Consider the following 15,058-nt stretch of genomic DNA (forward strand, 5'->3'; position numbering starts at 1 on the left):
ATATCGTGAACAGAGAAATTCTTTGAACCATGGATTTAGGGGAGAAATTCTTGACTGTGTTGGAGGCTTGAAAATGCTCCCAAATACCCTCAATTCTAGTACCAAATTTTGCTGCAATAACTACTGACAGTATCGTTATTTACTACATGGATTAGCAGCACCGGTCCTTCCTGACAACGTATTTGCCTTCACCTCAGTTCATGCTGAGGATGATGGGAAGGGCACCTTGCCAGAGCTGTCCCCCCAGGAAAGTGGCCATGCCGTAATGTGGATGACGAAGGACACCTTGAGCTGGACTGCCTGAGGATACTTGTTAAGCCCTCTTGCCAAGTCTCCTAACATTTCCACATACCATTCCAAGCTCAGCAACAGAAATGACCTCTCCTGCAATATTAACGAAGTGATTCACTTCAAGCATCTTGATTCAAAATTAAGGACATTTTGAATGATGAGCAAGTGTACATTTTGCCTCCTTCATTTTCCCTCCCAAATGTTAGTCTTTGTTAAGAACTCTAGGGCTAAACCAAGATCATTTCTTGCCACTCTTTTGGAGGCTGGGGGTCTTTGTAATCATCTCCCAGAGTAAAAATGAGCCAGTGTGGTGTTGCCATCTTGAGACATGAGGAAGGGATTCTGCAGCAGTGGACACAACACTGGAATGAAAGCTCTCAGTGCTCACTGCCTTTGCCTTTTTTTTTGGCCTGTGCTTCTAAGTCTTCACCGAAAACATAGACTGAATACAACAATGATTTTTCTCTGCTTAAGGCATCAAATTAAGGAGAAAGAACTCACAGTTCTATATTAACAAGGGTAACTCAGTCAAAAAAAGGAATCTCAATGCTGAAGTGAGAAAAAAATCATTCTTACTATTAAATCTGACAATTATAAAAGCTTCATAGAAGCATGAAAGATATTTCTGGGTTACATTAAGAGAAAAAAAGCAAGATGAGAAATATATAGTTTGCTCGCCATATTAGGGAATAAATACAAATTAGCTTTCAGGTGCTTTTACTCTTTTTTTTCCTGCACCATTTGTAATGTTGCATATTTATGAGATAGGCTAAAATCACATCATCATTTTTATTAATGAAGGAAGGGTAACTACATAGAGAATATATAAAAGCAGGAGTTACCTTGGTGTACTTTGCGGCTGGTTCCCTGGAGTTAAGGACAGAGTGACGTTGGGTGAAGGTTTACATAGGCTCCTTCTACAGCAATAAAATGTTGGTTTATTGAACATTGCCTCATCACTGTCTGTATTTTTATCGCTACACAACCCAACGGTGGATTAAAAATAACTCAAATGTTATAGCACTTTATAAATTTCTGTTATTTTATAAGCAATGCCCAGATAAAAGAGAGTGCAAAATAAAGAGTGTCTGCTACTTCCCGAAGTAGCCCCTTTGCTGTTCTCTCTGAGCTACGAGAGGGATGTTTAAAACCAACGAAACCAGAAAGTAGCAGCAGAACGGGTTTGTTTCCTTGGGGTGTGCTTCTCAAAGAGGCCCTTTGCCAGGAAGCCCAGACCACAGTATTTCTTTTAGAGCCAATGAGAGCCTTCAGCCATGCCAAGAACTACTTGGAAAAAAACCCACCAGCATCCTTCCGTTCTCCAGAGGGCAGAGTTTGGTGCAGACCTGAGGCAAGTGTGACTCAAGGGCAAGTGGGTTTCATGCTTCACAATAGAAACAGCAAAGTCCAAGAACTATTGCAAGCTGGGAACAAAAACATATCAATAGTTACAAGACAAAAATCGATACTTCGTAAGTAATACATGAAAAATAAAATGGAATACAGGCACCCCCACACACATGCACACACACACACACACACACACACAACCACATACAACTCAAGGGAGTGGTGCTGTTAAACGTATTTGGCAAAAAGAAGAGAAAAGCTCTCAAATAATGCATAAAAAGAACAGAGGGGAAGAGAGGAAAAATTGAAACAAGACAACACCAGAGAGGGAGACAAACCATTAAGAGAGTCTTAATCTCAGGAAACAAACTGAGGGTTGCTGGAGGGGAGGTGGGTGAGGGGATGCGGTGGCTGGGTGATGGACATTGGGGATGGCATGTGTTGTGGAAAAAAAAATAAAAATAAAATTACACTTTAGATAACAAAAAAAATAAATAAAGAAAAAAGAAAAGAAAAGAAAACAGAATGGGAAGTAGAGAGAAATTAAGTCCAATGTAAGTCTTCATCATGACACAATGTCTCTGGATAGAGAATATTAATTAATTCTCTCTGAAAAACAGCTAACGTTCTCAAACTGTTCTAAGAGCCCGTGGAAAGCATGTGCTGCAGAGAATCTTAGATAAGAGAGCTGTATGTGGGGGGGGTCCTGGGTGGCTCAGTATGTTAAGTGTCAGCCTTCTGCTCGGGCCATGATCCCGGGGGCCTCGGATCGAGTCCTGCATTGGACTCCCAGCTCAGCGTGGAGTCTGCTTCTCCCTTCTTCCTCTGCTGCTCTCTCTCTCTGTCAAATGAATAAAATCTTAAAAAAGAGAGTGAGCTATATGTTTGTTTTATATTTATCAAACAAATGTTTTTATTTTTCTAAGTCTTGGTTAAGGATTCGAATGAAGTTCTATAAAAACTTGTGAACGTTGGTGTGCAAACAAACCTGTCACTAAACTGACGCCCAGAGTATATCAGATGACTCGCAGAGAAGAAAGGGAAGTAAGATCTCGGAAAGTTTTCACATCCTGTGCCTTTCCTCAGGGCTCCCAGCTTATCATCATCACAGGTCACAGCTGAGGTGAGGCGGCTCCTAGGCTTGCCCAGTCCGCAGAGTTAGAACAGCTCAGCTCGGAATTAGAGTACAAGCTCTCCGCTCGCTGCCCTCCAGGTTTAATGTACTTATACTCACATTTTCTCAGTTGCCTAAATACCTCCCAGAAAGACCACTCAGGTGCCATTGCTCCAGGCACTACCTGGGAGGGGGACGGTCCTCTGGTGGTGATCAGTGGGCACCAATGACAGAATACAGCAAATTCTCACCTCTGTGTTGTGTCAGCTTTCACTGAGGTCATTTTAACTCTGTAGCTGGTCCTTTCATCTATGTTCCCTGATGGGTCATTTATGTGGCAAGCCAGTGCCTCCTGTTAAAAATATGCACCCCATTTTTTCCAGTAAAACTACGCTATGTATTTTTAGTTTAGAAAAATGAAAAGGGTAATGTAAATTTTCCAGGCTAGTATTTCTCTAGGACACATTTACCTAACCTTTTTTTTTTTTTTTTCCCTGCTTGCCTCACTGGTTTTCCATTTACACTAATCCCTAAACGCCAGCAGTATTCTGGTGTATGTCACTGTTCACCTGACTTGTTCCTCTGGTGGGGACATTGTGTTTGCGTGCATTTGCAGGATTCCACTGTGGGTGTCTCCATCAGATTCTGCAGATGTTAATGTCGTATCTGTTACAGTAACAGTCAAATTATAAAAATAAATATTGGAGGCTTGAAGCTCCAAAAGTAATCATAGAGCTACTTCTCTTATAGACTTTCAATCTTCAAAGCATTCACATTTTTGTTGGTTGAACCGGGTTTTACAAGAGAGAAGGTAGAAGCAAGAGAAACAACTGTATTTAAAGGTATTATCTATACCCATTTTCTCTCACTCGTACTTTCCTTTCTTTCTTCGTTTGATTTTATTTCCCTTAAAATATTATTTGTAGTATATTGAAAATGTATTATTCACAGTGCATTGAAAAGGAAAAGTTGAAAAGTATGTATGCTTTCACAAGATTGACTTTTTTCTTACCTAGGGTTGCATGAGTTGAATTTCTAATACAGTGTCATTCCTTATATTTATCATTTCTAGCCATTAGCTCAGAAAAAAATAGAGCTACATTTCTGATTTAAAAATGCATTACAGGGGTGGCTCAGTCAGTTGAGCATCCATCTTGGTTTCGGCTCAAGTCATGATCTCAGGGTCGTGAGATCAAGCCCTATGTCAGGCTCTGCCCTCAGTGTGGAGTCTGCTTGTCTCTCTCCCTCTGCTCCTCCCCTGCTTGTGCTCCCTCCCTCCCTCTCTCTCTCTCTCTCTCAAATAAATAAATAAATAAATAAATAAATAAATACAGTCTTTAAAAAAAAGGCATTATGGTTGTTCTCTTGAGCTGAGTGGGACTTTGGAAAGCACTCTTTCCACAAAATAAAAAAACATCCTGAGACTAAAACCACCGTGTGTGTGTGTGTGTGTGTGTGTGTGTGTGTGTAGGGATGGGTTCAGCATTCCTGGGCTGAGTTGTTCACAAGCTGTACCCTGGCACAGACTTCTCTAGGTTATTGTATGGGACATGTCTTTACAAAGCTTTGAGAGTCTGGATGTGGGGAGCACACAAAGGAAACATCAAGAGAACGGTGACGAGTGGATCGGAGCAGCATGCACCCCATTTTTGAAAGGAAAGAGAATGGCAGAATGTATAGCTTTCAGCCTATAGTGTCCTCATGGACAGACTCCTAGGTTACTTTAAATTGAATTTGAATTGTATTGAATTTTTTATTTTGAATTTTATTGAATTTTATGTGCCTGGCACAAAGCACATGAAAATGATTACACATTATAACAAATTAGAAAAACCTTTAAAAAGTTTATTTTCTCCCTGTGTAAAATAGATTTCTTATAATATTGTCACAATGATTCCATGTTGGAATTATAGAAACTTAGCCTATTCTTTTGAGTAAGGGACAGGCAAGGGTAGGAAGGGAGAGAGAGGTAGGGGGCTACATGACTAGGCTCACACAGGGGTCTACCTAACTAGGCTCCCAGAAATACCAGATGTGAAGAAATGTTATAGACAAGATATTAACCAGAGAGAAGGGAACATAAAAAATCCACCATGTTTGTTCCAAATATAGACAGGATATTCTCATGATATTTACAGATCCACCAAGTTTGTCTTACATGTTACTGGCAAGATACTTACCAAGTTGCCTGGTCAGTTTTCTATAACAGACCGACCATAAAAACCCTCAGTGGCAACTCATTCGGGACCCCTTTCACTCTAGAGCGTTCCTTCTCTTTTCGTTCTGTTCTCACCTTCACTTCATAAACTTTCAGTTCACTTCACCCTTTTGTCCTTTGTCCTTGAGATTTATTCTTCGACTCCGTGAGACAAGAACCCTGCAACCCTGTGACACTAGGAAACCAAGAAATTCAAAGAATATGGAGTCTTTCAGTAAGATCTATTGCTAGTTTTACTTTCTTGTGATAACAAACTTCTCTTGTACTTTGCAAGTAGGGTGGTGATGGTAAACTCTCTTTTCCCTAGTTTGCATGTATTTAATTGAAATGATATTTATCTGCTGTATCTACCCAGTCTCTTCACACAGTCTGAATAAATGGCCCAAACATATACCCCCTCCACCCTGCCTTCTTAGTACAGATCAACTGGGCCACCTGCGGTTCCAAACACCATTTTGGTTTTTGTTGTTGTAGGCTTTGATTCATGCTTCACATCGGTTTCCAGGTAGAGATCTCACTTCATGGAAGATCAATAGAGAAGACCCTTTAGGTCCCAAAGATCCTTTTGTGGGCTCTGTTAGGTTGAAACTATTTTCATAATAATACTAAAATATCATTTCCCTTTAGAACTCTCATACCCTTATAAGCTCACCATGGCATTACCCAGTGGCTACACCACGTGTAATGTCAATAACAGCTTGAAGGCAGGAACAGGTATAGCAATCCAACTATCTCCCATACAGCCAGACATTAAAGAAATTTGAAAATATATAAAGCAATGCCATTCTCACTATTTTTCACTTGGAAAATATAGTTATTTTTCTTAAAAATATGTTATCTTTTATGTAATGGTTAACATGATTTTAAATAAATGACTGAATTAATATTTTAAAATTTCTCAGTTCTATTCATTATTACAAGACATAAAGCCCACATGAATTAAAGGTTTTTGGAGTCCTCAGTAACTTCAACTGTGTTGAAGTGAAACCGAGAGTTTGAGAAATGCCTTTCTGAGTTTCTTCTACACCCCTTTAATCCTCCCTGTAAATAAGCTTTGGGTAGCTGGATCTTATTTACGAAGTACACATCACATTTTTCTTTCCTATTTCATCCACAAACCCTGTCTCTCTCCCTGCACCCAGCACAGGCTCCCCAGGTGTGTGAAATATTCCACAGAAGTAACCAACTCAATTGTGCCCTGAGGAAATAAAAAATGAAGAAAAAGGGGTAGTTCAATAAAAAGACCACAGGATGTAGTCAATAGGTGTGGGCTCTAGTCCTCCTACTGGACAGCATGTTAAAGTTCCTTGTCTGTAAAGTGAAAGAAATTTGTTATTTTCAAAGTGCGTTCCACAGATCTTATGGTTCTGAAGATGGGACAGTGTTTCCAAGTGGGGAGAATGGCTGGGGAGACTTCCTCCTCCCCTGCTTCCTCCAAGACAGAGCCATTTCCACACTGTCTTCCATAGCAGGATTTGGGATAAGACTTCATCTGATAACAGAGATTTTGCACTAAAAATGTTTGGAAACCACTGGTTTTGATTATTTCTGTGAGCCCTTGCAGCTTTAACTTGACAGAAGAGCTGTGGCTTCCCGTTAGAAAATGTGTCTATCTTGACTAAGACAAGGTAGTATTGTTATTGGTTCTAAACTTTATGAGTTGAGATTAGAGTGAATTTGAAATGGCAGCTGTGCACAGGTCATGAGTGAAGAGGTTGTGGAGAGAATTTTCCTGTGCTCTACTGGTGATCTGTGTTGCTTTGACATATGAACACAGTCCTCCAACTGGAATCTCACTCCAACACTTGACTACTCCCTCCTTAATGGTGCCACTAACTTCACAGAAGCAATTTTATTTTGATTTGCTAGAACATGATTGAGTAGAAAATCCAGGAATGTGTCAGAGAAGTTTCTTTACTTCATTGGAGTTTATGGAACATTTGCTTTGCTGTTGAGGTGAGAAAAAAAAAAAAAAAAAAAAACCTGTAAGATCTAAATAACTGTTGAAATGAAGGAAATTTTTAGAGCAATAAAAAATTAGAGCAAGAAAATATTGCAATGAAATAGCCTTCCCCCCCACTTTAGGAAGGCTTTCTTATATGTTATTTCAGTTTTCTTTTCCTCAATCAAATATTTAGACAGGATACTATGTGCATTGCCAATGTAAATATTGAGGCGTAGAGATGTGGGACGACTTGTGTGGGTTCACTAGCAAAAGGCACAATAAAGAAGACAGAGCGACGATGTAAGGATTTTGACACATCCCCTAACTTCTTTGTTTTATGTTCAGGAGAATGGGTTTCCTCTCTATTACTAACTGTATGAATGCTAGGAAGTGGTTTAGGAATATGTTTCTACAACATGAAGTATTTCCTGAAGGAGCCATTCTCGGGCAGAGAGAGCACTTGTTTTCATCTCTGCCCAGCCTCCCCCTCCCCAATGCAGCTCCCTGTTTTCTCGTCAATAAGCATCTTATACATTCTAGGTGACATAGTTTCAAATAAGCTATCATTGCCATTTTCACAAGACAAAGGTTGTGCTTTTTCACTTCCATCCTATCATTTTAAAAGTACTTTGAAAAGCTCTAGCACTTGCAAATGTTTGTAGTTTAAAAAGTAAAGAAATGCATGAGCCTCCTGTCTTAGGTTCCCCCATGAAACATTCCATGCTGATTTCAAGTTCAGATAAAATAGTGTTTGAATTCAATTTCTCTGGAATTTGAAAAGTTGCTGTTTAAACTCCTATTCTCTGAGACCTTTTAAAAAAACAGTAGCACTTTTGTTAAAAACAAAATCACACGATTTAAAAATCTTTAATGGAAAACAGTTTGCAAGTGAGTTTGAGATTTTTCTCATCAATCACAGCTGTGTCACTTTCAAGATGTGTTTTTCAATATAGCTCTCCATAAATTTATGACATTCTCTGGTTTGATTTTCCTCTCACGTAATGAGTGCTCAATTTTTCACTTGGATCATGAAAAAGAAACTTGAAAGATAAATGACATTATAAAATTCAGATTCTATACCATTTGCTGTTCCACAGAAACTAGGAATGGGTTAGTTATTTTCTGCAATTATTGATGATCTTATTGTGATCACTTGATGAAAGACATGCTATCCTAGTAAGTGAGTTTTTTGGTTCTTCTGGGAGTTTTTTATTGTTGTTTTGTTGTTCCTTTGGTCCAGTTCTATGGCAAACTAAATTAGTTAATTTATGCCTGCTATTTCAGCTCTAAGTTACATATAATTCATTTTTCTGTGCTTATCTGGGAACAATCCATTACTGACTTCGTTTGGAGTAGACATAATGTACCAATCTTAGTCATCAGAAATATGTCCTACTTAGAGAAATTTTCCACTCACTTTATTTCTCAAATGCACCGACCACTTCGAAAAGTCCTTATCTACAAACAACAGAGAAGAGTGGTTTCACACTCGAAGAATTCATCATAAGTCACTGGAGAATTTGATGTATCCTTATGCTTCTAACTTATCTGCCTGAAGTAAATTTCAGCATAAACCCGTAGATGATTAAACGAAGTTCACCCAACCATTTACTTGCATAGTTTGAAGATTTGCAACACAATGGATGGTTATATTTTGGGAAGAAGAAATATGGCCTCAACGGCTGATGTGACACAACACAAAACAACTTCAAGTTTTTCAAATGCTTACAGGGGTTTGGATTTAGAATGGAAACGAGTTACCGCTCTTCTGCTCCCGCTTTATCTTAATTTCTTACTTCTGCTTCCTCTTTTCCTCCCCCTTCCCCTCCCACATAATCTCTACTTTCCTTTGGTCAGTTTGCTTCTGTAGGAGACCTCAGACTTTTTGGAACAGGGCATTATGCCTTCTTTCCACATTGCTCTTCTTCCTCATTATTCTAAGAAAGTAGAATCTAAGAATGAAAAGTTGAGGTTTATCTAACAAAATAGTCCATCATTTGAAAAGATTGTCAGTACTCTAGCAGGACATTGTAACTCTTGTGGGGGAAAAAAAAAGCAAGAGAAGTATTTCTTGCTCTATAGAAGTAGAGTTTGATTTTGTTTTATTTTTTAAAAAAGATTTTATTTATTTGCCAGAGAAAGGAAGGGTGCAGGCATGAGCAGGAGGAGGGGAAGAGGGAGAAGCAGGCTCCCTGCTGAGCAAAGAGCCCAATGCAGGACTATATCCCAGGACCCTGGGATCATGACCTGAGCAGAAGGCAGATGCTTAACTGACTGAGCCACCAGGTGTCCCTAGAAGTAGAGTTTTAAATAAGACTTTTGATTTCCTGTTGCCTTAGTTTGGGCTACCTTAACTACATACCACACACCGGCTGGCTTAAACAAAAATTTATTTTCTTCCTGTTCTAGAGACCAGAAGTCTGAGATTGAGATGTCGGGAGGTTTGGTTTCTTCAGAGGATTTTTTCCTTGACTTGCAGACAGTCTTCTTGTCATGTTCTTACATGGTCTCTCCTCTGGGTGTGTGCACCTCTGTGTGCCCAAATTTCGTCTTCTTATAAGTCATGTTGGATTAAGGCCTACCTAAACAGCCTCATTTTAACTTAATCACTTTATCTTTAAAGGCCCTATCTCTAAGTAAAGTCAGGTACTAGGTGTATGTTTCAACATATAAATTTGGGGGTAACACAATTCAGCCCCTAATACCTGTGTTTTTGGTAGAAACTTCTTTAAGTAACCACAGCAGATCTGCCGTAGCAGGATCTGGTTCTCTCTTCATGTAAACATTAAAATGCCCGTTAGCCTTTTCATTATATCTTTGAGAGGAGTGGCATTATCATTGTAAATTAGGTGAGCTTTTCTCTTTGTCCTCGGTTGCGTTCACACCCTTAAGAGTTCCAGAGGGCCTTGCAGGTGTAGTGTTGCTGTTCCGATTTATTTTTATTTACTTTAACTAATACAGTATAATTTTGGAATGATGTGTACCCAGCAGGGGGATGGCTAAAGGTCAGATAGTGAAGACTTGTTGGTCTTCTAGCTATTTGCGACACACCAGTTTATAGGCATCTGTATTTGTGAAGGCAGATCTCCAGCTTAATCAGAGGGAGAAGCCAGATTGGAAGCAGTTATGGGCTAAATTTGGTTGTGTATTAGTCTGTATAGTCAGGCCCTTCCAGAGAAATAGAACCAATAGAGAAGCCAGGTATTGATGTATCTATCTATGACTTTACTTATTTTAAGGAATTGTCTCACACGATCATCAGGCTGGTCCGTCTGAAATCCACAGGGCATGCTAGCAGGCTGGAGATCCAGAGAGAAGTTGACACTGCAGTCTTGAATCCAAAGGCAGTCTAAGACAGAATTCCTTGCTTTTCTGGGGACCTCAGTCTTTTCTCCTAAAGCCTTCAACTGTTTGGAATAGGCCCACGCACGTTATGGAGCATAATCTGCCTTACTCAAACTCTGCTGAATTAAATGTTAATTGCTTCTAAAAAAAAATTCTTTCACAGTGACACCTAGACAAACAACTGTGTATCATAGCCTCGCCAAGATGACACATAAAATTAACCATCACAGGTGGCTCTTGAAATACAGCGATGACAACCTACTGTGGACACAATGTCCAAGAACACGGCTTATGTTTTTGCTATAGGTGAACTGCTCTTAGGCATCTAGTGAAGGTGGTGATGTCAACTGATGTGTCATACAGCCATCTTAACGGGGAAATGATCGGTGCTATTTATCATCTCTTCCGCATGCGCGGCCGCAGAAGGCGCGCAAGAAGGCCCCCCACAGAATGAGTACGCGCTGCGAACGTGCAACTTCCTGACGCACAGAACCATACTACGTGGCTTTCTGTATCCCCTGCGCAAGACCGAAGACATGATTTCCACCCCGTAATTTTACATCAATGCTTCATATTTTGGAGGTAGAGGGCTCTGAACCCTTTCTTCAAATGGAATTTGGACACATAAGCAAACCAACAGTGAAACGGAGCAGTAACAGTGCTCAGGGGCAAGTGGCCCCAACCTGGCCATTTTAACACCATACTTGAATATAAGGAATTACAGGGTTCACATCCTGGCAATATCAAATCTTCAGAATGCAGTTCCAAACCAGGGGGGAACAAGCTAAAATTTTCTGTGATAACTTGAAAGAGTGATCACAAATCCCCCACTCTCTGACTAGCCCTTTATTGTTTCAGCCATCATGTGTGACCTCATTGGTCTCAACTGAAGTTTCCGTTCTTCACTAAGCCCAATTATGAGTTTTCTCAGGCCCTCATGACAATACTGTGTGGGTGAACAAGACTTTTACTTGGAAGATGAATCTCTCCAGTGGAGAGCCTCTATCTAGATCTTCTCCCTCTGACTTAAGGGGAGAAATAGTTCCAGGAAGATGCAATCAGAAGAAAAATGACAGAGAAGACAGAGGTGGGGAGGTCACAAAACAGAATTACTGCATGGCAAGGGACGTCTGTATTAGTGACAGTGAGTCAAATGAGTTTAATTTATATTTGGTAGCCTCTCTTTAAGAGAATGGTGGACTATTTTAGCAACTATTTTAGAGAAGTATTTGGAAAGTATTTCAGAAATACTTTAGAGGGGGCTTCTGGGTGGCTCAGTCGGTTAAGCGTCTGCCTTCGGCTCGGGTCATAATCTCAGGGTCCTGGGATCGAGTCCTGTGTCAGGGAGTCTGCTCCTCCCTCTCCCCCTGCCCCTTCTCCTGCTTATGCCCTCTCTTTGTTTCAAATTAATTAATTAATTAATTAAATTTTTTTAAAAAAAGGAATACTTTAGAGGACTATTTTAGAAAGCTTCCAAATAGATTGATTATCATTGTTGTGTGAAAGTTTTGGCATGCATATGGGAGAATTCCGTTTAGAGAACTTCATTTACATCAAAATCTAAGAATCCTGATTCTATAATCATGTGTTTGCATGGCTATTTTACAATAATCCATGAAAGTGTGTTGTTTTTTCAGTTAGGCTCAATTTCAGAATTTGAAACGCTGTGGGTGGCACCTGCCTTTGAGGTGATCTTTCACTATCGATAGAGAAAAACAAACATAGTTCAATGGGATAACCTGTCATGAAAATAACGGAAACACCAACACCAGTAAGCGGAGCTGCAGTCCCTAATGCCTCCGCGTCAGACACTGACCGAAGCGGTTTCCAGTAAGGAACTGTTTACCCTCCTCGGAGGCAGGGAACATTCTGCCCACTGGCAGCTAAGGAAGCAACGACCTAGGAAGTTCAGGAACTCAAGACTGTGCTGCTAATACCTGGACAGACAACATTAACTCACAGGCAGTCTGGCAACAAACTCCATGCTCACGGGCTCCGGGGCTTGGAGTGAGCGGCATCCAGAGTTTACTCCGAGAAGCCGCGTGGACACAGTGGGTCTTCATCATCGAGGGAACAAGGAGGGTGGAGGGGTAGTAGGACGACAGGAAGCATCACACTATCAGAAAGAGCCAAAAACCCCAGAGGAGAAAGGTGGAAGGAAGGGCTGAGAAGGACTCCCAGGGCCGGGCTGACGGTGTCTCAGGGGGAGTTTCAGCGACGAGGGGGAGAAACATGGAAGCCACGGTCAGTTGATGGGGGTCTCAAGTCGAGGCCAGTTTGGCTTCTGACCCAATAGGACTAACCGAAACCCACCCGAGGCTCATGAGTGTGCGAAGCGTATGCAGGTGAACTCTCAAGACATTGCGGGCTTGGTTCCAGACCCCTGCAATTAATCAAACACGGCAATAAAGTGAGTTGAATGAAGTTTTTGGTTTCCCAGTGCATATAGAAGTTACATTTACACTCTACAGTTGTCTATTAAGTGTACGATGGTATTATGTCTAAGAAAAAAGTGTATGCCTTAATTGAAAATTCTTTATTGATAACAAATGTAAAGAATGCTAGCTATCATCTGAGCTTTCAGTGAGCTGTAATCACTGATCACAGATCACCACAAGAAATATAATAATAATAATGAAAACATTTGAAGTATTGTGAGAATTGCCAAAATGTGACCCAGAGACATGATGTGAGCGAATGCATTTGGAAAAACGGAGCTGATAGACTTGTTTGTGCGGGCTTGCCTTCCATTTGTCAAAAATGCAGTGTCTGGGAAGCGCCGTAAGATGGGCACAATCAAACAAGATATGCCTGCAGTGGAAATGACTTTGGCAACGGTGCCATAGAGTGGGGGAGAAGCGGATTCTAGAAAAGATCTGAACTGCACCGGTGCCTGCCCTGAATGCTGTTTGCTCTGAGAACACAGGTTAAAGTTGACGTAAAACTTCTTATAGCCTGTGAAGGTCACATATCCTACACTGTATGCCAGGGGCCCCCGGAGGACCTCAGGGAACTCACAGGGGCACAGCAGGATGTTTTAAATCTTTGAGGGAAACAGCAATACATCATGTCTTTCAGACACAGGCAAATTATTATCTTAGGGACATTCACAGTTTCAACATTAAATTGTGCTACATTCCTTTTAATGATGCTATATTTTGAGAAACTGGGTTTTCCAGAGTTGCTGTGATAAAAAGCAAGTAGCAACGCAGAAATCAATACGAAAGGAAATAAAAAGTGGTAATGTCCAATATGATGGCAGGGTCTCTGAAGCTGGGCAGTGCCCCGAGGCACATACATTATACCCATTCATATATATAGCGGTGGTTATTTAAACATGAAATAAAATACAATTTTTCCCCCAGTTTGTTTGGATTAAACTAGTTAAAAAACATTAAGTAATTAATTTGCTCTTGCTGATGCCATGAAAAAATTACACCAAAGTCATCATGAACTGAGAAAGTTTGCAAACCTCTATGCTGGGGATGATGCCTGCATTGGGTGCCCTACCAGTTAAAGAATGGCCTTCAAAGTGTTCTAAATCTGTCATTTTTCACAGGTCATTGCGTATAAAGGAAAGTTAGAGAGAGAGAGAGGGAAAAAGAGAGTTTTGTATTTATTTTGGCCGCATTATACGTATTTTGTTTTTTTAAAAAGACTATTTATTTTAAAAAGCATAACGATGTTTAATCTCACCTCAAAAATCTCCCGCCTCTTCCTTCCTGGTTGGCCCCACCTTGGTAAAATGGGATCACCATCCAATCAGAAACCTAAGCATCATCTTTTATTCTCTTCTTGCTACTCTTCTCCACAGCAAAGCTCTCACTGGGTCTTGTTGCTTCTGCCTTTAACACAGAGCTCCTGTCCATCCCTCTCTCTTTGGCCTCACTGCCACCCTCTTCCCCAAACCACCATCTTTCCTCCCCTAGCCCATGACATCTGTGACAGCCTCTCACAGGTCCTTCTGCACCCATCCTTCCCCTTTTTCTGTTCTCAGCACAATAATCTTTTGACAATATAAAGGGTATCAGTTATTTCCTTACTTAAAACCTTTAGTAACTTTTCATTTCAATTTATTAAAAAAAAAAATTGAAGCTACTTACCATGACTTAAGCTAATCCCATATCATTTGTCTGTCCTCTGCCTCCCTGACCTCATGGCACATCGTGCCCTCCGACCCCATACTCCAGAACACTGGCTTCTTTCAGCTTTGCTGAGACTCTGAGCTCTTCTCCCACTCAAGGCTTTGATGCCTCTGTCTGGAACTCACCCAACCATTGCCACTGCTATGATCAACTCCTTTCCTCCTTTGGGTAACAACGTAACTGTGACTTCTTCAGCGAAACCTTCTCTGACCACGCAATGTCTTCAGCAAAACCCCTCCGCACAACCGAAAGTAGAATCTTTTTCATGGCCTGAACTGATCACAGTTTTTATTTATAGTTGCCCGTTTACTTCTTTATTGCCTGACTGGCCCCACTAAACTAACCGTAAGGTCTACTAGAGTAGGCCATGGGTCTTTGTACTTATCGGCATACACCTAACACCCAGCTGTGTCTCTGGTACTCAGTAGGCATTCCATAATAACTGTGAAATAAGTAAGTGGATAAATGAATGTGTGAATGGGAAGATGCGCTCCGCTCTGCCAGATGTGTGGGTTGGGATGTGGGGGTGGTCTGTTTGATCTGTCCCACTCTGCTGGCCATTACATCCAGCCTGGTCTCCTTACCTTCGGCCCCACCATCGTCTGCACAATGGAAAGTGACTCCATAGGGTACAAACCTGAAGGCAAATT

Source organism: Ursus arctos, unplaced genomic scaffold, assembly GCF_023065955.2.
Source record: "Ursus arctos isolate Adak ecotype North America unplaced genomic scaffold, UrsArc2.0 scaffold_15, whole genome shotgun sequence".
NCBI lineage: Eukaryota > Metazoa > Chordata > Mammalia > Carnivora > Ursidae > Ursus > Ursus arctos.